Genomic DNA, 26951 nt, shown 5'->3' on the forward strand with positions numbered 1-26951 from the left:
TGGACACCATCCTTAAGTAGAGATTTGAGGAGCTCTTACTTTTGCTTTCCAATCAGAGGAGCAAAAAATACTTGTTGAATCAAATTGTAGGCTCCTCTCAGGCATCACTCATTTGGGCATTTCTGTACTCCTCAGTTTCCCTCAACTATATACATGTTGTGAGTGGAAAGAAAAAGAGAAGGTACTTACTTAGAATCAAAGGACCTGGGTTCAAAATTGAGGCCTGCAACTTAGTAACTGTGGGACTTTGAACAAGAGTCTTAACCTATACATACCTCAGTTTTCACATCTCTAAAATGGAGGCTTGAGCTTTTCATGTCTATTGGATGTCTAAAACCAGAATCCTTTGAGTTTTGCAATATTCCATTTTCTGGAATTGCCTCAAACATTCAGGGGAAATGTATGCTTCTTGAGGATAGGGATCATTTTCATTTTCATCATTTTACCTTCAACATGAAACTCAATGCCTAGTTTGTAGTAAGTGCTTAATAAATGATTGCTGAACCGGATTTAATTGAATGCAAAGTGCATAGCTCTTCTTTTTTGTCTCTATGAAGTTGCGCACCACCTCAAACATGCCTGGTGCAAGCCAAAGGTGACAGAAAATATCTCTTTCCTCTGTTTTATCTTCCTTAATATCTCTTCTGTCCAAAGCATTAAATTCTTTCCTGCAAACTTTTTGGAGGTTTATGCCCAGAGCAAAGAGACAGGTGGGGATAAGAAGAATGAGCAGCAGGTCTGTTATGTTTGGAGACTAACTTGCCAAAGACAACCAAAGACCATCGTAAATTTTCATGATACCTTTCTCCTGGAAACATAAAGACCTTTATAGATCTTATCTAATCATCCCTGTTCCTGCGAGATATGTAGGGGCTGCTATTATTACCAGTAAAGTTAAATGATTATGGTCACTCAGCTCATCTCAGGAAAAGTCAGCAACAGGCCAGAACATAAGTTACTTGGCTTTTCACTCTGGCCCTCTGGCTACTGGAAGATACTGACACCTATGCTTCCTTGTGTTTGAGCTCAGGTTTGTTTTTCCAATGAGAATCCGACTATTCTGATGTAGATTTGTTAAAATTACATTTGCAAACTCTATTTGGCCAACCAAATTAGACCACTATCAGACTGACAACCTCATGCTCCGCCTTCTGCTTTGAGGACTTGGTACCAGACATAACCCATTCCTGGCATACTCTTCCTCCTCCTCTTTCACAATTCTGAGAATCCTTACTTTCCTTCAATGCCTAGGCTCCTCTTCCATTGCAGCCTTTGGCAGTGGCCTTAGATTTCAGTATTTGCTTCCTCCTGTTTTAACTTTCCTTATGCTATCCTTATTTTTAAACATGTTTTTGTACCATCAATAAAAGGGAAACTTCTAAAAGGTGGGGACCATCCATTTGAATCTCCATATATCTTCAAAAGAGCATGATAGATTTTTAATAAATTCTTGTCAAATTGAAATAATCATTCTCTGAATGGAAAATAATTCTTATTTTGAATTATAATTGTCAATAAACAGATTTGTATGTACTAATAGGCTACAAGGGAAGGTTAAAAAAATCTATCCACCTAGAAAAATTGTATTAGTCCTCAAACCATTTTTGTTCATTCATCCACATTGGCATCCGATGTGGATGAATAAATAAAAAAGCATGTATTAATCACTTATTTTATAGGCATTATAGATGTAGAATACAGAATCAAAATGATGCTGCATCAATAAGTATAATACTAACAAATTTATATTAGGGTATTTCAAAACAATTAGTCTGGTTTGAAGCTATCAAAGCATCTTTTAAAAAGTTAATAATGCTTAAAACTGCTCTGTGAGTTTTGGGAAATCCTATACAGGATGTAATGGTTTGAAACCACTTTCCTCATAATCCTAAGAATAGGTAGTGTAGGTATTATTGTTATCCTCGTTTTATAGATGATGACACTGAGACACAGAATAGTGAAGGCATTTGACCATAATCAAATAGCTACAAAAGAGGGTGTTGGATAGGCCACACATGTAAACCAAATATTCTGACTTGAAGTGTAGTATTCTTAGCACTATATTACTTCTAGTGCCAGCGCTAAGGAAAAATCTGGATTCCAGATCTGCCTCTAATACATAACGGAGTGGGTGACTCAAGGCAAATTGTTTAGCCTCTCCATACGCTAGGCAAAACTTTACTGGAAGTCAACAATTTCTTTATTATGGTCTCTTTTTCCTGGCTGGCTACAACTATGGACCCCCTCAATAATATTGTTTGTAAATGCATAAAATATAGAAGATTACAAAGAAAACACATTTAATTAAAATAGTTATCAAAATATTTCTTAAAGTGTATGACCCTCAGGTTAAGAACTCCTGACAGACAATAAGTTTAAGAGAAGCTGCTGACTTGAATTGGAAGAAGGATTTTCCTCATCTAGGAAATCACAAGTCCAGTCCCTATGCTTACTGATTCCCCTGGGCTCATGTGGAGTTCAAAGGAGATAATGTCCATAAAGGGATTTGCAACTATTAATGCACTCCATAAATGAGGGGATGGAGCTATTCTTAGTGCCTAACAGCACACCATAATGTGTTTGAGTTTCCCATAAGTGTGCTAGAATTCCAGACCTCCGGTACTTAAGTAGAGAATTAGCTTCAGCCAAAATTTTCACATGCAGACAATGAGGAACTGTAATCTATCTAAATGTCAGAAGAGATCCTGGTGAAAGAGGATAGGATGTGTGGGTATTTGAGTTTTGTCTTTCAGTTGCCACATCTATTTCCTTCCTTCCTTCCTTCCTTCCTTCCTTCCTTCCTTCCTTCCTTCCTTCCTTCCTTCNAGAATATGTGTTTATTTCATATAAATGGATATATATTACATAACATATGCATACATGCATAAATATGTAACATTATATACACATGCATGTTATTTGCATTTGATATGCATGCTTTTATATGCGTCTTCATATGTATCTATATATGCATACACCATACATTCATATTGGGGGTATGCGCATGGGTATATATGAATAAATAAATTATGGTACAGAGTTTCAAAGGAGAATATAAAGAACTCATAGAAATATGGGAAGATTTACCTCTCTACAAAGGTAGGAGTACTACCTTTTTCCTCTTTATTTTTGTTCAAAGGGAATGAATGAAAGAGGGAAAGGGATATTGTCTCAAAAGAAGATTATGTAATCAAGTATAATTGATTATCAATCAGTATTATTAATCAATAAGCACTCCACTAAGCACAGGGAACAAAAAGATAAAAGAAATAATCACATTTTAAAATTAGGGGTTTTTTCAATGATCAAGTTTTTATTTCTTTTTCCTTCCCATGTGCTAAAAAAATCCTTGTAACTAACAAACATATTCAAGTAAAAATAAAAATTCACATATTAGCCGTATTTGAAAGTGTCTGTCTCATTCTGGGCATCAGTATATCATCATTTCAATCTATCATCAGTCTATCAATAAAAATTGGTTATTGTGCTGATGAGAGTTCTTAAATCTTAAGTCATTTGTATTTACAGTTTACTTAGTTGTTATTGTGTAAATTGTTTTCTTGGTCTGCTTACTTCACTTTGCATCAGTTAATAAAATGTCTTCTCACGTTTTCCTGAAACCACTCTTTCCATTATTTATTTCAGAACAATAGTATTCCATTAGACCCATGTACCATAATTTGTTCAGCCATTCTCCAATTAATAGGTATCCCTTAAGTTTTCAGCTCTTTGCCACTACAAAAGAACTGGTAGAAAAAAATTTTGTACCTATAGGGGCTTCTCTTTCTTTGATTTCCTGGGAACATAAGACAACTTATGGATATTTCCAGTTTAGTAATTTTGGGGACATAATTCAAAATTACTTTCCAGAATAACTGAACCAGTTCACAGTTCCATCAATAGTGCATTAATGTGTCTGTTTTCCCACATCCCCTCTAGCATTTGTCCTTTTTTGTCAGTTTTATTATTTTGATGGATATGAGCTGAGATCTCAGAGTTGTTTAATTTTGCAGATCTTTAATTATTAGCAATTTGGAATCTTGTTTTCATGTGGCTATGGATATCTTTGATTTCTTACCTTGAGAACTAACTGTCCATATCTTCTGACCAGAATAAACATATTTTAGAGAATCCAAGGAGAGAAATCATTATTTGCAAAGCACTCAGCTAAGTTTTGAGTGGAAATTCAGGAAAGAGAGAAGCATTATAACAGTTAAATGAGAACTGGACTATGAATCAGAAGATCTAAATTCAAGTCTTAACTCTGCCCCACTTTACTTATTTCATCTTGGGAAAGTGGATCCCTCTCCCTGGACCTTGGTTTCTTATTAGTAAAACAAGCATTAAATTAGGTAATCTCTAAAGTCCTTTCTTAGAGCTAATATTCTGTCATCCTGATTTGTGAAATCACTGGAGATGTTAAAAAAGAGTAAGACTATCTTAAGCTTCAAAGATCTTTGTGTAGATATGTATGTGAGATAAAAGCTATGAGCATTTTTGTGCTCTTGGGGGAGAAAAGCAAAAAACATTTCCATTTAGAATACATTTTCATCCATGTCTTTTGTTTTTATATCACCTACATTTCGTAATATCTCTCAGCCACCCCCTCCCAGAAAATTAAAAAAAAAATAAGGGGGGAGGGGACAGCAAAACTAACCAACAAATGAAATTTTTAACATTTTCAAGAGTCATAACCTAGCACTTGTGAAAATGTTTGGATAAGTGTATTTCAGAATAATTGATTTCTTTTATAATCCTATATATTTTAATTTTATTCATTTAAAAATATGATTTTGAGAAGGGAGTCATAGGCTTTAACAGACTGCCAATGGGTCTCCAAACCACAAAGAAAGGTTAACTCTTGCATTGCATGTAGTATTGCATATTCATAATCTCCCACCTCTGTAAAGAAGAAAGGGTAGGAGGCTACTCTTCTTTGGGAACAAATGATCATAATTTTGCAATATTTTTTTGTGTTTCTCATTCATCTCGTTTATATTTTTATAATCATTGTGAACATAGTTTCTCTGATTCTTACTTTACTTTGTATCAGTTCATATAAACCTTCTCATCCCTCTCTGAATTTTTTATATTTGTCATTTCTTACAGCATAGTATTATTCCATTATCTTCACTCATCAGGATTTGCTTATCTTTTCCCCAGTAGATTTTGTATCCAGTTCCTTGCTACTATAGAAAATGCCACATAAGTATTCTGTTGTATTATAGAGCCTTTCCTTTTTATCAGTAACCTCTTTGGGGTATAGTTCTAGCAGGTAAAATACCTTTTCATAGTTATCTATCTTATACTCCCCAGAAACAGAAAAGCAGGTCTTGTGCATGCATATCTATGAAGATGGATATCTGTTCATTTTTCGTGCTGCCCAGTCCCAATGATTAGAAATGCAGAGAGATAAATATACATCTAAGGTCCATCTATTCACTCCCCAGAATTTTCTTGGTGACAGCCAATTTGTGTTAGCAGAAGAAGATCCCAAGCTGGAGCTCCCAAGTAAGAAGATCATCAATCTTCATTTTACTAAGGTTCTAAGAGACAGGGCAAATGCTGCTATATCCTTCTGTGCACTGGAATTTTAAGAAATACAGAGGGGAAATGGAAGAGCACCAGGATGGACAAGAGAGGTAACAGGAAACATCCACTAGTAGTCAAAGAATTCCTTGAATTTGTTTAATGCATGGAGACTGTATTGAAGAACAGAAACGCTCTGCCTTTTTGTCTCCCTATCTGAGCTCTACTAACTTCAGTGGACTTGATGGGTGGCAGTTGGAAGAATGGATAGAGGTAAATCCTAGGTTCAGATCACCCTTAACCCTACTGGTGGGATCATTGAGAAGTCAATTAATCTCTCGGCATCTCAGTTTCCTCATCTATTTAAAAAAGGAAGATAATAAAGTATGTGGTACTGAATGTATACTTTCCAGGATTTGTGGTTCATTAGAGAGAGCACTGGAATTGGAATCAGAGGAGATGATTTGGTTTTTAAATTTTATTTCAAAATATTTTATTTTCCCATTTACATATAATAACAATTTTAACATGTTTTCCAAAATTATAAGATGCAGATTGTCTCTCTCCCTTCTCTCCTACCTCCAGGATTTGGTAAACAAATTTGATATGGATTGTACATCATGCAAAACATACTATGTTACTGGTCGTGGTTGTAAAAGAATACTCAGATAAAACCTAAACCCCAGAATAAAAACACAAGTAAACTAAGGTGGAAAAGCTTATGCTCTGATCTCCAACAGTTCTTTCTCTGGAGGTAGATAGCATCTTTGTAATAAGTCCTTCAGAACCATCCTGGATCATTATATTGCTGAGATTATCTAATGCTTTCACAATTGATCATTGTACGTTATTGTTGTTACTGTATACAATATTCTCCTGGTTCTGCTCATTTCTCTGCATTGGTTCATGCAGAACTTTCCAGCTTTTTTTCGAATTCATCTTGCTTATCATTTCTTATAGCACAACAGTATTCCACCACCATCATATGCCACAGTTTGTTAAGCTATTCCCTAATTTTGAATCCTGTCTCTGCCATGATATCTGTAATCTCATCTACATTGTTTATCCTTTTCTATTCCATTTTGGGTGTCTCATCAGCTCCTGCAGGGTCAATTACTATCTCAATACTTATGACTCCCCTATATCTATCTGTCTCACCTTAGTTTCTCTCTTGAGCTCCATTCTCTCATCACTAACTGCCTACCAAGTGGAAATTTCCAACTATAAGCATCTCAGGCTCAACAGGTACAAAGCAAGGTTCTTCACATCCCTAACTCACCCATTACTGTCTTCTCTCTTATCTCAAGGTACTACTATTCCTCCATTCACACAAGTTTGCAACTTCTGTTCCATGATCAACCACCTATATGCCAATCAGATACATTTTTTCTTTTTCTTTCCTCTATGATATCTCTTTATCAGCCTCCTTCTTTCCATTCACCCTAGTATCTATGATATCACATCATCTATCACTTAGACTTTTGCAAAAGCCTCCTAATCAGTCTCCTTACACTGACCTTTCCTTCTCAATCCTCCACATACCTACCACACTTATTTTCCTAAAATATGTCTAACCATATCACTCCCTCCTCAGTTAATTCTAGTAGCTTCCTATTTATCCTCTATGGTAGCAACCTAATATTCCTCTGTTTAGCTTTTAAACCTGGTCCCAACCTATCTTTCCAGCCTTATTACATATTACTGTCCCTCCTACACTCTATTATCCAGTCAAACTAGATCTTTGTTCCTCACACACAACACTCAAGCTTCTGTTTTTCCGTATCTGGAAAATACTCCCTCCAAGTCTTAGCCTCTTAGAGTCCCATTCTTTCTTTCTTTCTTTCTTTCTTTCTTTCTTTCTTTCTTTCTTTCTTTCTTTCTTTCTTTCTTTCTTTCTTTCTAAACCCTTAACTTCTGTGTATTGTCTCCTAGGTGGAAGAGTGGTAAGGGTGGGCAATGGGGGTCAAGTGACTTGCCCAGGGACACACGGCTGGGAAGTGTCTGAGGCTGGATTTGAACCTAGGATCTCCCGTCTCTAGGCCTGACTCTCAATCCACTGAGCTACCCAGCTGTCCCCCTCATTCTTTCTGCAAGACAGCTCATGGACCTTCTTTTTGAAGCCTTTTCTAATTCCCCCTCCCTCTAACTACTTTGAACTTAACTACTTTGTATCTACTCATATTTATTCATTTTATGTCTATTCTGTATGTTTATACACAGATTGTTTGAAAAAAACTCAAAACTTACAACTGCTCTGGCATTTTGGGCAACCTGTTATGTCCTCCTATCCTCCATGCAAATAAAAGCTCACTGGAAGTAAGAATTCTTTCATTCTTTGTAATTGTATCTTCAGCACTTAGTACAGCGTTTGGCAGATAGCAGGCATTTAATAAATTCTTGTGGATTGTATCAATTGATTAATCTGCCTAAACCCCATCACAACCTTGCCCTAACTTAGCTTTCTAGTCAGTCGTAAACATTCACTATGGTTCAAACTGACTTTCTTGCTGCTTCTCATACAAGACACTAATGATGAGCCCTGCCTGTACTATGTGCCTGGACTATTCTCCCTCATCAACTCTGTTTCTTAGGGTCCTGAGTTTCTTACAAGGTTCATCTTATTTGCTGTTTAATAAATGAAGCCTTTCCTGATCCCTCCAGCTACTACTAATGCCTTTCTCTCAAAATCCTCTTGTATCTTTATATGTGTGCATTGTTTCTCCAGGTTAGATGATAAGTTCCTTGAGGACAAGAACTATTTTCACATGTCTTTAGCACCTTGCAATACACCATAAAACATACTTAATAAATAATTCCTAACTGACAGATTGATTAGCCTCTCTGAGCTTGTTTCCTAATATCTAAAGTATAGGAGTTAGTTACTTTTAAGTTAACTTTCATTTATTTTATCTATCTGTCCTATCTGTCTGTCCATCTCGATTTATCTATCTTTTTCTATCCCTCCATCTATCTACCTATCATCTATTTATATAGCCATCTATACATCCATCTCTGTCCATTCATCTGTGTATCTGTTTATATATTGATCCATCTATCTATCTACTCATCTGTCTATATAGGATTCATTCAATTTATTTTATTTATCATTTTATTATTTATTTATTATTCATTCATTCCATTATTTATTTAGTTAGTTAGTTGAGTCAGCATAACAGCAGAGGAGCAGTCTCAGTTATAGAGACATAGGTCCAAGTCTTGCTCTAAATTTATATGTGCTATAATTCATTTCATTTACAAATATACTTACATAAATATACATATATACATGCACATGTATAAGTACATAAACACATGCAGTACCATGTTTATAATTTTATATTGTAATTTTATATTATATTTGATAGCAAATATTTTATGTATTTGTGTGTATATGCATGTAGATGTGTATGATATATAATTGTTTTATTAATAATATATACATATATGTGTGTATATTTGTAGCAGCATGGCATAGTGATTATGTCAGAATCAGAGAGACATAAGTCCAAGCCTTGCTGTTGACACAAACCCAATATGGGATCATGAACAAATCACTTCATGCCTTAGTTGCCCAGACAATTCTTTAAGACTAAGATACAGAAGAAATGACAATCTCTATGGACAGGGGGAATTTGAACACTGGGAGTATTTTATAATGATAAAATCATGTCTGCAACAAATGTATCTTTCATCTCCACTACTGTTTTTATTGGTCTCCACTTGGGTCTCCCATCTTCTCCATCTGAAAATTGGATGCCACATCTAGAACAACCATGGACTCTACTACATTGACTTTTGCCTTATTTTGCCTGTATCCAGGCTTTCAAAGCACTTTCCAGACATCCTTAATCAATGAATGCCCAACTGAAGCCATCATCATTACTTCTTCTGTTTTTTAGCTCCCATTCTTTGATTGCCTTCTTCCACCATTAGAGTTAAGCCCCTTAAGAAAGAAGGAACTCTTTTGATCATGCTTATGTCCTTAGTAGAAGCAAAGTGCTTGGCATCTTGGAGGTATTTAATAAAGGTTCTATCTAAAGTAAGAGAAATTAGAGAACCATCCAGAGACATATTTAGAGTATGCAGAAATGTTAAAGTAGTATATGAATGTCAGCTGTTCTCTCCTGGGGGTATTCAGTACTCATTTTGAAAAAGTATTCAAAGGGAAGCCCAAGTCTATTATAAAATGATTAGCCCTCTATCCTCTGAATTCTATGAGGTGAGTGGTTTTAAACAGTTTGAAGCAGAAGTTGTCAAAGGTGTATGGAACTAATTCTTCCTAATTCTGCCTCAGGTGCCATCAAGTTGGCAAGTCATTGGATCCTGGGATCATAGACTTAGAACAGAAAGGAAACTTTAAAGTCCTCTAATCCTCTAATCCCTCAAAGTACAGATCATTGGATTGCCTATACAGGGCTAGAAGGGACCTTGGAATTCTCCCATTTTATAGGTAGGGGAACTGAAGTCTACAAAGACTACTTTCTCATGGGAATATGAAAAGCACATGCCATGGTAGAATAAGGAGCTAAAAGTATAACCAACCTCTGGGCCTCAGTTGCTTCATATGTGCAATGCAGTATTTACACTGGATTACCTTTAAAGCTCTTATGAGATATAAACACATCATTCAACACTCAGTATTTTAGTGAGCAGTTTTATCTCAGATTCAAGCTGATGTTTTGTGAGAGGTCATTAAGACAAATGAAATAAGATGCTCTTGGTTGGTCTGATGGAGAACCTAGTCTTTCTTGAGGAAAACTATTATGCCTTTACTTACTCGGAAACAATTATTAGGATAATTTTGTCAGAAACCAATTTACCAATTAAAATGAAGAGCCCACACAATTCTTTAAACTATTCCTCCTTCTAGAAAATGAGAAGATTGAACTTTGCAAACTCTATGTTAGCACCTAGCTCTATAATTCTTTGACTATGAATTAGTTGCCTAATGATCTGATGTGTGTGTGTGTGTGTGTGTGAGAGAGAGAGAGAGAGAGAGATATGTAGGTGTGTAAGGAAGAAGGCTGGCTCTGAGTTTCCTCTCTTCTCTTCATACCTCTTTGATCCACTGGATAGAGTGACAGGTTCATTAGGACACCAGATAGAAATCTGTTAAAAGTAAGTCCAAGCATAAAATATCAAAGGCCTGAAGTGTGACTGAAGAGAAGGGGATGGATTTGATAGATGTGGAAATAAGATTGACAAAACCTTGGATCTGGTTGCATATGGAAATTGAGGCAGAGGGATGAATCCAAAGTTAGGAAGGTAGGGGGTGTCAACCCCAATGGGCAAAGTCTGAAGGAAGGGGTAGATCTGAGGAAAAATAAGTTCTTTTGTTTTGACATATTGCTTGACAGGGTGATATAATGGATCAGTCACTGGAATTGGAGTAAGGGAGACCTACTTTGAATTCCTGTTTTGGATGATAGCTCTGTGACTGGAAAATCACTTAAACCTCTGAACCTCTCTCTATCATATAGCAAGAGGGCTGAGCTCTACTTCAAATTATATTTCCATCTCTAACTCTGTGATCCTATGAGATGCATGCAAGACATCCTTTGTTCTACTCCTTAAAAACAGATGAGATATCTTCTTTATAGCCATGTAATTGTCAGTGCTTAGCACTCTGCATTGCACAGAGGAGGGGCTTTACCTAACCAGTTCTTTGTTGAACTGACCCAATTATACCTGTCCTTTTCTCCAAACCTTACAAATTCAAATTCCCTTGGTCTGCATCCTCCATTGTTGCACAGAATCCTATCAATGATCAATGATCAACAATGATCTCTTTTCAGCAGAATTGGGGGAGAAATAAGGTTGGATAGACTACTTTACTTCTTCCTGCTCTGTCTATTCATTAGCCCTTGCACTCTTCTGCCATGTCCTCCAAAGCATCTGGCAAGGCTTCAAACTCTACTGACTTGCTGAGAGGACACTTTTTGAACCTGCATTGTTCTGTTCCATTGGGCAAAAATGTATATGTATTTTATATAGGAGTACGTTGGGAAATATACTAGTCAATGAAAAATCCATAACCCAGTGGCAGATATGGTCTCCTAGGCTGCCTAAAGTTGTTGAACTACTCATGATGGACTTAAATCTTACCCAGTGTCTAGAATTCTTTCCTTCCTTGATCCTTAAGGATTTTTAGAAACCCTAGGCCCCTTGAAGACTGATCCCAAATGATACCTTTTTCCAAATGGCCTTGTTTGAATTTCCCTGTTCAATCAAGTGAGTTGATCTGACTCCTACCATTTACTTTGCATAATATCTTTAATGATTTATCTTTAAAATATTGTATCTCTCCTACCCTCCCTCTGTTCCAGTAAAATCTAAGTACTTTGAGGGCAGGGGCTAGTTCATTTCTATCTTTATAATTGGCACTAAATAAATGTTTGCTGACTGGCTTATTGATTGATTCTGTGAGAATCTAGTAGCATTTCTTGGCAATGCAATAGGTAATTTTGTCTTAAAAATGTCTAGCTAAAGTACTCTTATTTCTGAGGTCAATCATTTGTGTATTTGGCATGTATCCTTTTAAAAAGACAAACAAAAAGCTCATAGTTTTGGAAGTCCAAATCTTCTTAAAGGTGAATATAGAATATGTCCCTTGTGTAATTAAATTAGCCTTTGTATCATGTTATTAAAACTTACTGATTGTATATCAAGCTACTGAGATACAGATGTGTGGAAAATATATTTTCCTTTCTACTTAACTTTGGAGCTTAGTTTCTTTAGAAGATGAAACTTTTTATTTTATTTTCTGGTAACTCAATTCACCTTCGGGGCTAAGACCTCATTCTTTGTTTTGAAGAAAATAAAGAGGCAAAAATATCTGCAAAAAAAGTTTATTAATATGCTCATAGAAAAAAATAAATACAGAAATATTGTAGAAGGAATAAGGTGAAATGTCCACAAAGAGTCTCAGAATTGTCCCATTATTTGTTTAAAAATCAGAATGATTAAGAGAGAAAATATCCTCTAGGTATATACTGTAATGAAACCTTTTGGGTGGCGATATCATTCGAGGTCATTTTTTGCGGATGTTTTTTCTCTCTCAAAGGTGCAACTTCTGTCCCCTTGTTTTAGACTAGAACCGTGGAAAGAAAGCAATTTCAGCTGAAACTACTTGTTAACCCACCCTTGAACTATTATTCTTTGAGCTTGGAAGTAGAGCAATCTGGACCACAAGCCCAAAGGGGGCAACTTTGCTTCATTCAGTTTTAATTTCAGGAGAAAGACCATGCAAATTGAGAAACAAGTCAGGAGAGGATTTAGGTTAGATACAGGTAGAAGAACAGAGTACTGGTTAACAGACAATGAGGAAGGAACAACTTAGGACCAACTGAAAAGTTCGAGCCTTGAACGCAAATGTCATTCAGTGATTGAGACGATGAATCACCTTCTATAACCTAGTTTCCATAATTGTCAGATTCTAAGAGTGAGGGATGAAGAAACTAAACAAACAAACAAAAGAATAAAAAAGAACCAAGCATGGAAGTTAGAGAAGCTCCATACTACATCATTTGCCAATCATGTGAATAGCTCCACAACTAGGATGTTTTCTATACTGATGGCCCCATCTTAGTTGATGACATTTCACAATGTATTTCATGGCTTCCATCCCTACATGAGACTTTATTACTATCACATAGGAATAAAAAGCCATAAGACACTAGAGTGAATTTATCTTGACCGGATGCAATAATTATTTTCTTCACATGATTTCACAACCATTTCGAAACTAACCGATAATTTCATGCTACATTACTTAACATTTCAAACTACATTGAAGAGACAGGGAATACACTTAAATTGTGACATCACAAATTAGCGGGACTTGATCCCTCAGAGACATTCCTCGCTACAAAGACCAGGGAAACAAGGACTAGGGGACACTCGGAAACACGTAAACCATTCGATTCACTGAAAACAAGGGACACCGAGGTGAATGTCACAAGAGAAAGAAATTCACTTCAACATTTATCTTGGAACACACAAGGAAAGACAAGAGACAGACAAATCACTGGTACGGATTAGTACTGGGAGAATTGTTTTCTAGTCTTTTACTTTGCTTAACACCTTTCCCATCTTTTCTAACATGCCCACTGCCACCTTAGAGACTTGCCACTGGGAGGGGTAGGGGAAAGCTCAGCATCCCTATGTACCTCTGCCATGGAAGTATGAAGCCAGCTTAACATAATGGGGGAAAAAACCCAATATAGATCTCAACTAGCAGACCAAAATGGCCAACTCTTCTGGGTCTCTACCCCAGGACAGACTGACACCATTTTTTTTTTATTGAGTTTGTATCTACTGTAGCAAATATTCTAAATAGGTCAGCTAAACTAATGTATGTTCAAATCCTCCAGTCATCTCCGATTCTCCAGGTCCCAAGCCCAAGATAGTTCTTTATTCTTTATTAATGTTCAATTGCGGCTGCTATCATCGCTACTCTTGTAATTGGCCATGCTGAAATACAATTCTCTAGGGTCGCTCAAGACTCAATGCTATAATTTAAAATGCCTTCTCTGCCCTTTAGAAAATAACATGGTTTGCATATTTACCAACACATTAAAGCAGCATTCCAGATTGAAAAACACTGTTTTTAAAGGAAAAAATTTAGCATTACTCCAGTCCCAGTAAGATGAATGAGGACCCTGATTTCTTGGACCAAACCAAGTTATTTTTGTCTCCTTACTGCTACCTTTCCTAACTTGTCAAATAGCTCGATTATTATTATTAATGTTATTATTATTATTACCTTCTCTTCGGTGAAGAACATAGGAACGAGCAGGAAATAATTAAATGAGAGGAAGTGCATAAATAAATTCAATTATCATGCATGAAACATGCAAATGATTTAAGGACTGCTTCTGAAACTCTTAGTTTATATTCATTAATCTCAGGTTGCACTTTTGAGGGAGAAAGAAATGCTAATTGGGTCCAGATTAATGCACTCCCAAACCTTTCAATTTGTTTTTAGGTGAGGGTTAAATGATATGTATTAAAATAAACACAGCTGCTCATCTTCTTGCACCTTCCAAACGCCTCGCCAGCACTTCCACCCAGCCAACCATACTTCCCTCTCCTTTGTTGAGGAGAGTTCAGAGAGACTCCGTATTTCCCTTGGGAAGACCCCACTCCACCTTCTGCTTTTCCGTCTTTCCTTTCTTCCCTTCCACCTCCCTCCCCCATCAGCCTCTATCAAGGGAACCATGCTTAACTGCTCCCACTACGTTTTAAAGGATGCTCAGATGCAGCAGCAGGGGAGAGATGAAGGGACAAAGGAAGACTGCTTCCTGGTTTCTGGGCCACAGGTAGGGGGAAGAGCTGAGCTTTCTCTAGCTTGGGCTCTTCACCACCCACCCTGATGAATGGGTTTCAAAGTGTCTGGGGGCATTATTGCTCTGAGCCAAGCTTGCCCTAGGTTGGCATGGTGATCCCATGCTTCAGCTATGTGGGAAACTGGAGGCAAGGGGGAGACCTTGGTTTTTTTTCTTTTTTTTAGGGGGGGTTGGTTGTTGTTACTGTTGTTTTGGCTCTTTGGGCTCACTCAGCCAGGAGAAACTGGCAGAGAACAGAATGGATGCTGAGCCAAAGTTCAATCAAAATATCTTTTGAAAGTAGCTCCTTGCTTTCCTTCTTTCTCTCTCCCTGTCCAAAAAAAAAAAAAATACACTTGCAAGAAAGAGGTCTTTAAGAATTTCCACTAAAGCATTATATAGAGAGTTTATGTTATATTTTATATAAAATACATTATATGGATGTATATGAATACCGCTGAGCTTAACTGAAAAAAAAAATAAGGTAGCAATCCAGATTTGCATTCGCCCATAGGAATGGCCAAATAGTAGCCGTATCATGTTTTATTTCGATACCTGCTTTATTTGTATGTAAATGTATTTTATATGAAATATAACTTGGGTTATATAAAATATTATAAAGGTATAGCTTTTAAACCAGGGGCAAGGCTTTGAGAGACAAGCAGATGGCACGTTAAGAATCCTTCTTTTGAGAAAAGGAGACACAGAATCAAGGACCAGGAAAGAGTAATTATAATAAAAAGTGGAAGAAAAAAAAAATTCTGATCCCAGACCTGATCATTAGAATAAGAAAAAAAGAAAAGGAAGAGGGCCTGCAGGTCGCCAGGGATGAACTTGGGCCTCGGACTGGAACGGAGTTCAAGGGAGCCTTCTAAATGAGCCCAGGCACAAATGGGGTTAAAGCAGGCAAACAAAAGACAGGCAGTCAAACCAATTTCACACTGAAACTGATGTTTAATTGGAATTGTGGTCCCCCAAAGGGAAGGCAGGTTAGCTTAGTGTCCTCAGTGGATGTCTCCCCTCTGTCCTTTAATATGGATTAGAAATTAAGATTGATCATTAATTATCAAGGTGACACGCACCTTTTCTTCCCCCACTTCCTCCCCCCCACCGAAAAAAAAATTTTTTTTTAATCATAATCTCAGCCCTCCCCCATCCACTTGTCCATCTTCCCATCTGAAAACCCCAGATATTCTCCTCAGGAGTGGGCAAGGACAAGAACAAAGATACATACATACACGGAGACAGAAAGTACCAGACAGATACTCAAACAGAGAGATACACAAATACACACAGCAAGAGGCAGCCAGTGGCTCCCTGTAGTCCCTGAATGGGATTTTGCATATTTGCAAACTTGTCAGGAGTAAAAGTAAATAACAAGAAGGACCCATTGCGGAAGGGATCTGTCGGGATCCTGACAAACGCTTGGAGAGAGACAGAGCTTTGGTTAGGAAACACACGTAGGATATTCATGGCTCCTAAAAGAGAAAATGATTATACAGTAACTAAACCCTAAGTAAGAGCTAAAGATATTCACCTCATGAAGCCATATCTCAACTAGCCCCTTGGCACTCGCTGGAATTATCTCAGCACGAGGCCTACTTTTTCATTTTCTGCTGACTCCATGTGGGTAATTTCTTTCCCATGATTAAAAGTGAGCTTGGCAATCCCTTCAAAGCATTTTTATTTTAGGCGTGGTGGGGCTCAGGAGCGAATTCTTTGTCTCAGGATACGCTGGTAGAAGGTCTGCCATCATCGCTGGACCGGCGAGGGAAGAGATGCCACACACCTGAAATGATTTCATAAAGGGGGAAAAATGAACTTTATGGGATATCTTCCTATAAACATATTTTACACCCATCTTTACAGCTGGTAGATGAAACGGACTGTTTACCTTGGAAAGAATAGCCTTTTCTTCTCCCAATAAGCATTCAGGCCTTTCTGAATGTCATCCAAAAGTGACTCTGCCTCCTTCAACTTATCCAGCATCTGGGACTGTGAGATAACCCTCATGGCCCTGGCCCCCTTCCCTCACTCCTCATTATTAGCCTCCTGGTGGGGGAGATAGAATACAGTGAATGTAATAACCATACTTCACACAACAGGCCTGCTCTCTCTTTTAAATTGAAAATCCCCTTATTACAAAACAAGGGGTGGTTTTTTTTTCTTCCACCTTTAAGTAGGAATGCCACATTCATTGCTTTTTACAAAAACGCAGCTGCTTTTTAAGCTACAGATAAATAGAATCTGCTAGGCGGTAATTCTGCTCAGTCTGAATGCATTATTTTCTAAGACACTTTGGTGAGGGGCTTTTTATTATAAACTGGAATGAACATCTGAAGTCCTTTTCTCATTTAATTATGACTACTCTTTGTTTCCTACTATTAACCTACAATGTCAGATTAATCTTCTGGGTTTTTTTTTTACTATTTTTGGTGGTGGTGGTGGTGGTTTTACCACAGCCAATTCAATAAATCAATGTATTTCCCCCCACCCCAGGAAATTATAGTACTAATGATTAAGACTTCATGGACCCTAATGGCAAATCCAAAAAATGTACAAGAGAAATGCTATGAGAACAGAATAAAATAAATGAAGAGATCTTCTGATATATGGCAGGAGGAATTTTGTTTTGACACCAAAACATATGAAAAAGTGGGCTTTAATTGTCCATCGAAATGTAATTCGTTTAATATAAAGAACATTTTAAAATTGAGTATAATGTCATAATGAGTTGATGTTATGATGTCTGGCCAGGAAGTTGCTATGAATAAACAGAACATGAGCATTTCCATGTTTAGTGCAACTAGTGACCACTTCATTCTGCTCAGTGCTGCCTAGTTTTACCTGCACCACCATCATTTTTGGAAGCAATTAAACTGGGAATAGATTAAAAGAAGAAGCATTGAAATAACTACTATTCATATGGAAGATTTTGCTTTTTTCTTGTCACTATAAACTGTCAATCAAAGAATGAATTTCTGAAAATTTTGAGATCAATACAAGCCTGGAAATTCTCCTTGTTTAGGTTCTGGTTTAATTTTAACAAGGAGTTGTTCTTTCTTTTCTATACCCATCAATATTTCACAGAAACTTTGCTTTAGGTCTGTAAGAAAGCCTGTGGAGATTTTGTTGTTATTAGAGGTGAAGGTTGGGGGACAGAAACCTTCTAGGTTGGGTTCCAATTAAGAGAAAGCAAATACTGCTTTCTCTTAGTCCTGATGGCAAATTGAGATTATGAGGATATCACAGAAGTATTTACTCAGGGTTCACCCTAAGTAAATTTACCTGATTTAGTTTCCTGACTTTCCTCAGAGAGAACAGAAAGCTATATGTTTGAGGAGCCTTGTGGAGTGGATATCTTCAGAATAGATGGATTCATTCTTATTAGTATTATTTAAAATCTCTTTCCAATGGGGGTGATTGTGGATGCCAAAGGAAGCTTTTGAAGTCCTCCAAAGTTTTCAGGGGAGGTAGATTGTTCCAGGGACATAATCATATTCAAAGAAACAAGGGAGAGGGTAAGAGAGGAAGAGGAAAGGAGAGGGAGGCAAATGAGGAAGAGAAAAAAAGGATAGGAAAGACACATAAAGAGAAAGAGAAACAGAGAATAAAGAGAAAGACAGAGGGAGAGAGGAAGGAAGGAGGAGGAGGGGGAGCAAAAGGAGGAGAAGGTAAGAGGAGGTAAGAGAGAAGAGATAGACAGAGACAGAGAGAGAGAGGAAGAAGAAGAAGAAGAAGAAGAAGAAGAAGAAGAAGAAGAAGAAGAAGAAGAAGAAGAAGAAGAAGAAGNTTAGTTTCTTCAACTGTAAAATGAGCTGGAGGAGGCAATGGCAAAGTATCTTTGTCAAGAAAACCCCAAATGGGGTCACAAAAAGTCAGACACAACAGAAAATGACTAAACAACAAACAGAAAATACAAACTGTTTTCCTCACAACAACTCCATGAAGTAGAAAGCTCAAGGATCATTATCTCCATTTGACTTTGTATTTTATTATTGGTATATGTTTTATCCCTTTTTAAAAGGTACACTCTAGGAGGACAGAGGCAGTTTCAATTACAGTCTTTGTATTCACAGTATTTGGCAAATCAATAATTCTTAATAATAATAATAATAATAATAATAATAAGAAGAAGAAGAAGAAGAAGAAGAAGAAAGAATGAGGAGGAGAAAAGGAGGAGGAGAAAAGGAGGAGGAGGAGAAAGAGGAGGGTGAAGGAAGAGAGAGAACTAATTTTGTGACACTGTATTGAAACTCCTACTTGCATTTCAAACCAATTCATTCCTTTGCAGTACCCCATCAAAATCCTCTAAGATGGTGTATTATGAGGGTGATATTGCTACTACTTTTCAAAGCTCACAATAGAAGACCATCTATGAAAGCATTGAACAGTTGTTGAGGCAGCTTTGGAGGTTCTCACTCACACTGGTTTTGAAGATATACCAAGTCTCTGCCCTTTCATTTGCCTAGCAAATGAGTCTTCCTTAGGTTGTTGGTCTTCAGGAGCCCCCTCAGGTACAGCAGTGACACAAGAAGGCTAACTTACCTGGAGTCAACAACCAAATTCCTTCACCAAGAACTCTGTATATTTACTACTGCTGGAGGGAGAGCTCCATTTCGAAACTGCCATCAGAATCAAGAGAGTTTGTTTTGGTATTTATCCATTGGTTCACAGGAAGCTTTAAAAAGAAAAAAACTAGACCCTCAGAAGAACTTGTGGAGGAAGAAGGTATAGATAATACCCCAACACAACAACAGCTGGTATTTTAAGGTGCTTCATGGGTTTACAAAGTCATTTAAACATTTTTTTTTCTTTTGATGCTCAAAACAACCCAGAGACAGTTACTACAGGTATTATTACTCCCATTTGAGAGTAGAGGAAACAGAGGCTGAGGGAGGTTAAAGTTACTTGAACAAAGCCTCACAGCTAATAAATGCAGAAGGTAGAATTTGAATCCAGATTTCTCCTGAAGCCAAGGCTAGCATTCTTTTGAATACAGCATGCTATTTTCCACAGGCAAGTATAGTGTAGGATAACATGGAGAAATATATTTAGATTGAGTCAGAGGAATCAGAGGGCAAGCCATGTTTCTCTCACTTAGTGTTGGATAAGCCATCATATCCCTTCAAGACCTCAGTTTCCTCATCCATAAAATGAGAAAACTAAATAAGAGTCTCTTCCACCTTTGACATTCTGTGATTCTAAGAATAATTTGAATGCTGAAGATCTCTACAAGAATAACACTTGTCTGTCCACAGTATGTGTAAAATATATTCAATCTAATATCTGATTTTCTAGTCTTTTTATCAGGAAAAATAATCTTTCACAGAGAGGATTCTTTTTGTAGGGAGAAAAAGGGAGTTACAGTAGAGTTCTTCACAGATGTATTGTTCTGTCATCCACTAGGAACCATCTATTAGCTTTCCTGATTTTTCTTTACCTTAAATATGCATAAATCACCACCATCCACTGTTTTTGTTTCTATACATTGAATACTCGGAAAGCTATGGGTTGTGACATAAGACATCATCCCCTTATTAAGATTTCAAAATATTACAACTGTTTATTCATGCATTAGATTAAATTAATTCATCATTCATTTAATCATTCACTCATGAATCACCAGGTTGGTGCAATCTATAGTTCTAGGCACTGGGGATTATTCAAGGACAAATAAAAAATGCTCTCTTGTCCTCAAGGTGTTTAATTTTAGATGCAATCATCCCTATCTCTGCCTCTGCTGAATGCCTTAATCACCCACTATAAAGAAAAAAAATCTAGGAAGAGGAGAGGGCTAAAGAGATGACTTGTACATGGCATTTGTCAAGTCTCTGCCCTTGTTTCAAATCTGTTTTCCCCTACCTAGAGAAAGGTGATCCACCCTGTTCCCTACTTTGTCCCTAAATAATGGGTAACTTGTAGCCAACTGATAGTTATCTCAAAATGCTACTCCCCACCAAAAAAACCTCAGAGGCCCTATCAAACTGATTGGAACAATAACCTGTGTGACCAATTTCACCTTACAGGTGAGCCAAGGACATCAAAGCAAGATAAAGTCAGCGATAATGATGCTACCCAGTGAGGAAAGTAGAAATAACTTGTGCATCTAAGTTTCCTATTTACTACCAAAAAGTGATATACCCACAGGGGTGTGAGGGGGATCATAAAATTCATTCTCAGCTAGCAATCTTGCCTCCCTATCTCAAGTCCCTAGGATTAAATTGCGCACTTATCATGTATTATGTAACAGATCTATTTGTGCCTTTCACTGAGTTAATGAAACAATTTAATGGTGGTCCCTGAAACTTCCAAACTGCCCCATCTGGTATTTGATAGCAAGTCATACTGTGGAATAAGGGGAATATCAGACTTAGCACACACAGAGAACCAGCTTGCCTTCCCTCTGAGTACCTGCTCTCCATGTTCATCCTGTCAGAAACCAACAATTTCTCAGTTGTGACTATCACAAATTTTGACAGAATTGCTGGGGATAAAATGACTGTGGTTATTATCATACCCTCTTTTATAGAAACAATCTCATTTCTCTCTTTGTACATGCTGAAATATGCATTAAAAAATTAAAGCCGTGAATAGTTTCAGAAACCAAAATGGAACTCTGGTAGAAACCATTGATTGGAAACCATGCGGTGTCAAAGAATTTCTCCATGTGAATGTCTTCTCATCGTGCTTTCCCTCTCTCATGTTTTTATTTTCCATATAGAAAAATCTGGAGAGGAGAAAAAAAGTGATTTTGCTATAAAAGAAAAATGGTTATCATGTATTAAAAGTTCATATTTGATCAATGCCAAGGACTTCAATGTATGACATGTTTTCAATATTTCCCTAATTTTAATAAGAAAAAAACCCAACCAGGTTGAATTAAGCTGGAATGACATTTTCTGAAGAGTTAATCTATGGGGTAGTCATTTTCAATGTAATTTTACATGGTTCAGAATAATCTTATCTCCAACAGATTCCAGTCTTAAAAGCAGCAAGGAATAGTGGCAAATAGCACGCCACAGAATACTTACCATTCCTATGAGTAAATACCCCAAACTTCTGCCCTCTTGGCCTTTGGGTCCACAGCTCTCCAGAGTAAACCCAGCTCCAGTCATGACTAGGCTATTGGGGACTGGAAATCCAGACTGGTAACTCTCCTGCAGGGGCCCCTGTGAAGACCCAAATAATAAAGGGCAGGCAGAGTTAGCATTCCTTATTGGAGAGGTTGTAACGGAGATCTCTGTCTCTGTCTCTGTCTCTGTCTCTGTCTCTGTCTCTGTCTCTGTCTCTGTCTCTCTCTATCTCTCTCTATCTCTATCTCTCTCGGGCTCTCTTCCCCCTCCCTTCCCCAGGGCCTTGTAAGGAGGGCTGTGTCCCCAATGCATTAAAAAATGATAAAATGAGTTTTCTCTTGTGGTCCAGCATTCCTGATCTCCTCCCCCACTTTCACAAGGTTAAGAAATGTGTCCTTTAACTTGTGTTTTCTGTTCTACTTCATGGGGCACAGTAAAGAATGGGGCAGCACAGCTGTCCTGTGTGTGTGTGTGTGTGTGTGTGTGTGTGTGTGTGTGTGTGTGGTACGTCTCACATGAGTGATTCACTTACTTAACCGGGTGAGTATGTCTATCACATTGGAACTCACATAATTAAAAAAAAAAAAGAAAGAAAGAAGGAAAGAAATGAAAGGAAGGCTGGAAGAAAGAGAGAGCGAGAGAGAAAAGCAAAAGAATGAAATACTAAAGTGAAATCAATTTAACACAAAGAACCACACTTTCCCCCCTTCTCTTCTTTAATATTATCTAGGACATGTTGGTGGCATAGCTAAGTTTGAAAAGTTTTATATAAATGAAAGTCACTGAAGCATAAATCACATAGGGCAGCGAAACTGAGATGTAGGATGGAGATGAAATCTAAAAGCTAATTAAATTCAACAAGAGCCTCTCAAAAGGCAACATACCAGCTTAGCCTCCCATGCTAATATTTCACTTTTGGAGGGTGCAATAAATGGAGAGTCTTTCATGGTTGTGCCTTTCACAATGTGATCCTTTAGCAAAGCCTGATGGGAGGGGTTGGGGGTGGAGATTAGATGCATGGATTACAGTACTGAATGGATGCCAGGGCCAAGATAAAAAGAATAGATAAGTCTAGGCTTCCGAGGAACTAAATTTGAAGCCAACCAGTAAAACGGATTGAACCTCATTACCTCTAGTCACTGAGAAATCCCCCAGACAGTTGGATGTAATTTGAAAAGGTCAGAAAAATATTTCCTGCATGGTATTCCTGCTTCATGGTTTAAGGGTGTACATTCGTGAGATGCCAACTCTAATCATTTCAATTGACTTTGCAATACAGAGACAGACAGACAATCAAGGAAGCAAGACTGATGGGTGAGGGAGATAAATGATCTTGGGTCCTAATTCAGAAACCTCTTGGAGTGTTTTCCAACTTGCAAATTGGGACAACTTTTAAGGCTTGGCATGGGTTGTGGGAGAAAAATCTATTGAGTGAATGAATGGTTTACAGAATCAAAGAAAGGAGAGCAAGTCAGTGGAAAAACCTAAATATGATGGGGAGCTGTCTCTATGACTCTTCCTTGGCCGCCCACCCACCCACCCACCCGCCACCGGTTACAAGTCATAACAAAGAGAGCAGAGACAGAAAGGAACGACTACACCCTTCAGGGAAAATGTGATGGGGGTTCAAAAACTGAACACAACAAAGAGAATGGCTTATGTTCACTGTTGCAATATTTAAAGTTAACTTGGGGTAGATACCATTTTGGAATAAGAGCTCCACTGGTTGGGGGCGGGAGGGAGAGGGGCCCTTACTGCAATAAGTTTGATCAATGACTTGGATGTCAGTTTTAGTAGTATCGGGGTCAGTCAAAATATAATGGAAAAGATTGCTTTTGCGTTTAAATGGAACTTGATTGCTAGAAAAACCTTTGTCAGCAATACATTTACAGTCAATTTTTTCTCCTGCAATTAAAATCAAAGCTGATTTAACAATACAGAGTGATGTTATCCATCCAAACAGTGCTTGGGTTTAATTAACATTTGACTTTCCTTTCACTAAAGAGTCATTTGTTTGTGAGTCAAACACAAGACTATTTACTCTTCTCTTGCTCAACACGCTCACACACACACATGCACATGCATGTACACACACACAGAGGAAACTTTTTTTCCCCTTTTAATGGGCTTGCAGAGAAGATGCATAAGCTTCTCCTGACTTCATGAAACCTGCCTGAAGAGTTTTTCAGTAGCCCAGACAAGATGAGGGTTTCTATTGATTCTCTGCTTTCCATGATGGCCAGAGTTCCAAATCTCATAAGAAAGAACCTTGCCCCTTGCAGGACACTGAAAACTGAATGGCTCTCTTACTGTATAGCTAACAATAGCCTTGCCACTTGGGAACACAGTAAGATATTCAGGGAACTTTTCGTGATGCCCAAAGCAGAGAAGGTTGGTAGAGAAGACATTCAGTCACCTGGATCTGTCCAAACATCTGTCCAAAAATAAAGCAAGCATTTATATGGCATAGTAAGGTTTGCCAAGCACCTCACATATGACCCTTATGCCATTTGGCCTTCACCACAACCCTATTCACTCCACAATGAGGAAACTGAGGCTGACAGAGGTTAAGGGACTTGCCCAGGATCACTCTGCTAGTACGTGATTCAAACTCAAGTCTTGCTTGCTTCCTCCGTACTCCGTGTTCTGTAAACTGCCCTTTGAGAGAAGAGATTGTTTCATATTTTGTCTTTGTATCCCTAGTGTATCACAGTGCTGAACTTATAATAGGCATTTAATAAATGTTGATAGATAGACTAATTTTTCAGATCTCTGACAGTTGTTTGCCATTGAGTTGTTGGTTGAGTATTTAAATTTTGTTTTAAAGGGAAAAAAATGGGAAACTTTTTTTAAGGAAAAGTAAAACTGAATTACCCTGCCTTGGTTGAACCTTTTTTTTTTCTGGTCCACTAGAATACCATATAGGCTGGAATAGCTCATCCACTGATTCCTCAGTGACCTGAAAGAATTCATTTAAATTCAACAAGTATTTACTGAGAGGAACCATTGTATAGTGGAGTGAGCACTGGTCTCATAGTCAGGAAGACAGGAATTCAAGTCCTGCCTCTGATATGTACTGGAGAAGGTTTTTGAGAGCATCAATTGCTCAAGTTGTAGCTCTGTGTTAAGAAACACAAGGTGAGCACTTGTTTCAGGATAAGAAGACCTGGACTGAAATCTTGCCTCTGATGCTTCAGTTTCAGCTTCATCTATGTCTTGGTAATCCCAGTACCCGGCATACAATGGGTCTTTTTTTTTTCATTTAAAGAAATTATGTTTTGATTTTTACAAGATTGTATCAATGTCTCTCACCTCCTCTTCCCTCTTCTTCAGCAAATAAAAAATAAATAAAAACTCTCCTTCTCCACTTCATTTGCTAGTGACCAGCTTGAAACTATTCCTTCCCCTTAGTTGTTCAAATTCTCTAGAGATGTGTGCTCATCTGTCACTACAAGGTATACAATAGGTCTTTAATAAATGCTTGCTAATTGATTACAGTACCTACCGAAGAGGGTTATTTGGTTTTATGTATTTATTTGGAACAAACCTCCTATTTCACTGATGAAAGGAACTCTAGGTGAGGGAAATCCCTCTATCAATAAAGGCTGGCAACTCTTCTACAGGACCTAGTCTTAGTGTCCTCCCCAGGGAACCGAGAAAGAGAAACTTGCACCATATTCCACGGCCAGAGTTGGGTCTGGAACTCAGGTCTTCCCCACTCAGAGGCAGCCTTTTAAATCCAATTTATCGCGCTGCTGCTTCACAGGATTTTTGTGAAGCTGAAATGTACACAAAAAGCTTTGGAAATCTAAAGGTTTTGTAAATTATTATTATTGCGAACAGTGCGTAGAGGTTCTAGTTGCTTGTCCTGACTAGATGGCCAGAGGGCACGTGGCTCCTTTTACCTGTTCTCAAGCCTATCTAGGAATTGTCAGATATTGGCCCAGCTCTCAAGGAACTGCTGAGGCTACAGAGGGGACAGTTTTAGAAAGCTGCTTCTGACGGCTAGGTATTTCTCACCCCTACCTAACACATTTAGCAGCTTAATTGGACACAGACAGAAAAGCTATTTGAATTGTCTTTAACATTATTATATCCAGAGGAGGGCTGCCATAGAAATTAAGTTCCTTCCTTGGAGATGTATTAATGCCGAGCCCCAGGACCGATGTGCGGCTCCAATCACGGCCCCCCATCTTTAGAGTGGGAGATACGCAGCTAATTGATTATTATCACAGGCTAATCAAGAGAGTCGAAATGGAATAATTATGGGGTATAAAAATCTCATACGCTGTCAGTGTCCCAGTTCTTTTGTTTCACCAGGTCATGATTTACTAACTAACATTAGCAACTGTGTGGTCTTAAACGTAGGCATATATGGAGATGTTACATCTAGATCCACATAGCATATGGATATCATATAGATGAAATATAGGTGTGTACATAGCTATATCTCTAAAGATATCTAGAGCTATAGATACACGTCTATATGTGCATAAATATATATATATACCTAATTTTATTTCTAACTTTTCTTGCAGACAGAATATGAATACAAAATTCCCAGGTATTTAATATTAGTATATATTTCATATATTTTTATTTCATATATTATCTCTATATTTTACATATTATAAATTTTCTTGTCTATTTCTATATATCACTATATATTTATATATTACTATAAATTATATATATATATTGCATGCATGAATATAAATGTCATATATAGTCTGTGTGAGTGTATACTCAACAAACCTATAACTTTATTGGGAAGAAATGAATTTCTCAACTCCTGTTGAGAAAATGCTATTTCCCACTGAAGACTTGTTCCAACTCTGCCAAGTGTGATCTAAGAGGCCGGTTTAGGCTTTGGAGAGATTAAGTGCCTTGCCCAAGGGAGGACAGAGGAAGGAGTCCAGTCTCTGATGTCTGAAGTCATGGATTCAAATCGAATCTTGGATGTTTACTACTTGAGTGATCTCAGGCAAATCACATTATTTTTCTGGGTTCTCAGTTCCTA

The 26951-nt window shown here is 37.6% G+C and overlaps 1 long non-coding RNA gene across 1 annotated transcript; it reads right to left on the reverse strand.

Annotated features, from left to right (window-relative positions):
• Nucleotides 1-16485: 16485 nt before the first annotated feature.
• On the reverse strand, nucleotides 16486-19489 carry LOC123249149. Its single transcript, XR_006506365.1, has 3 exons — nucleotides 19404-19489; nucleotides 16750-16907; nucleotides 16486-16644 (listed from the first exon to the last, which is right to left on the reverse strand). It is a non-coding gene; the product is annotated as an uncharacterized LOC123249149 (long non-coding RNA).
• Nucleotides 19490-26951: the final 7462 nt, after the last annotated feature.

Source organism: Gracilinanus agilis, chromosome 5 (genome assembly GCF_016433145.1).
Source record: "Gracilinanus agilis isolate LMUSP501 chromosome 5, AgileGrace, whole genome shotgun sequence".
In the NCBI taxonomy this organism is placed as follows: Eukaryota; Metazoa; Chordata; class Mammalia; order Didelphimorphia; family Didelphidae; genus Gracilinanus; species Gracilinanus agilis.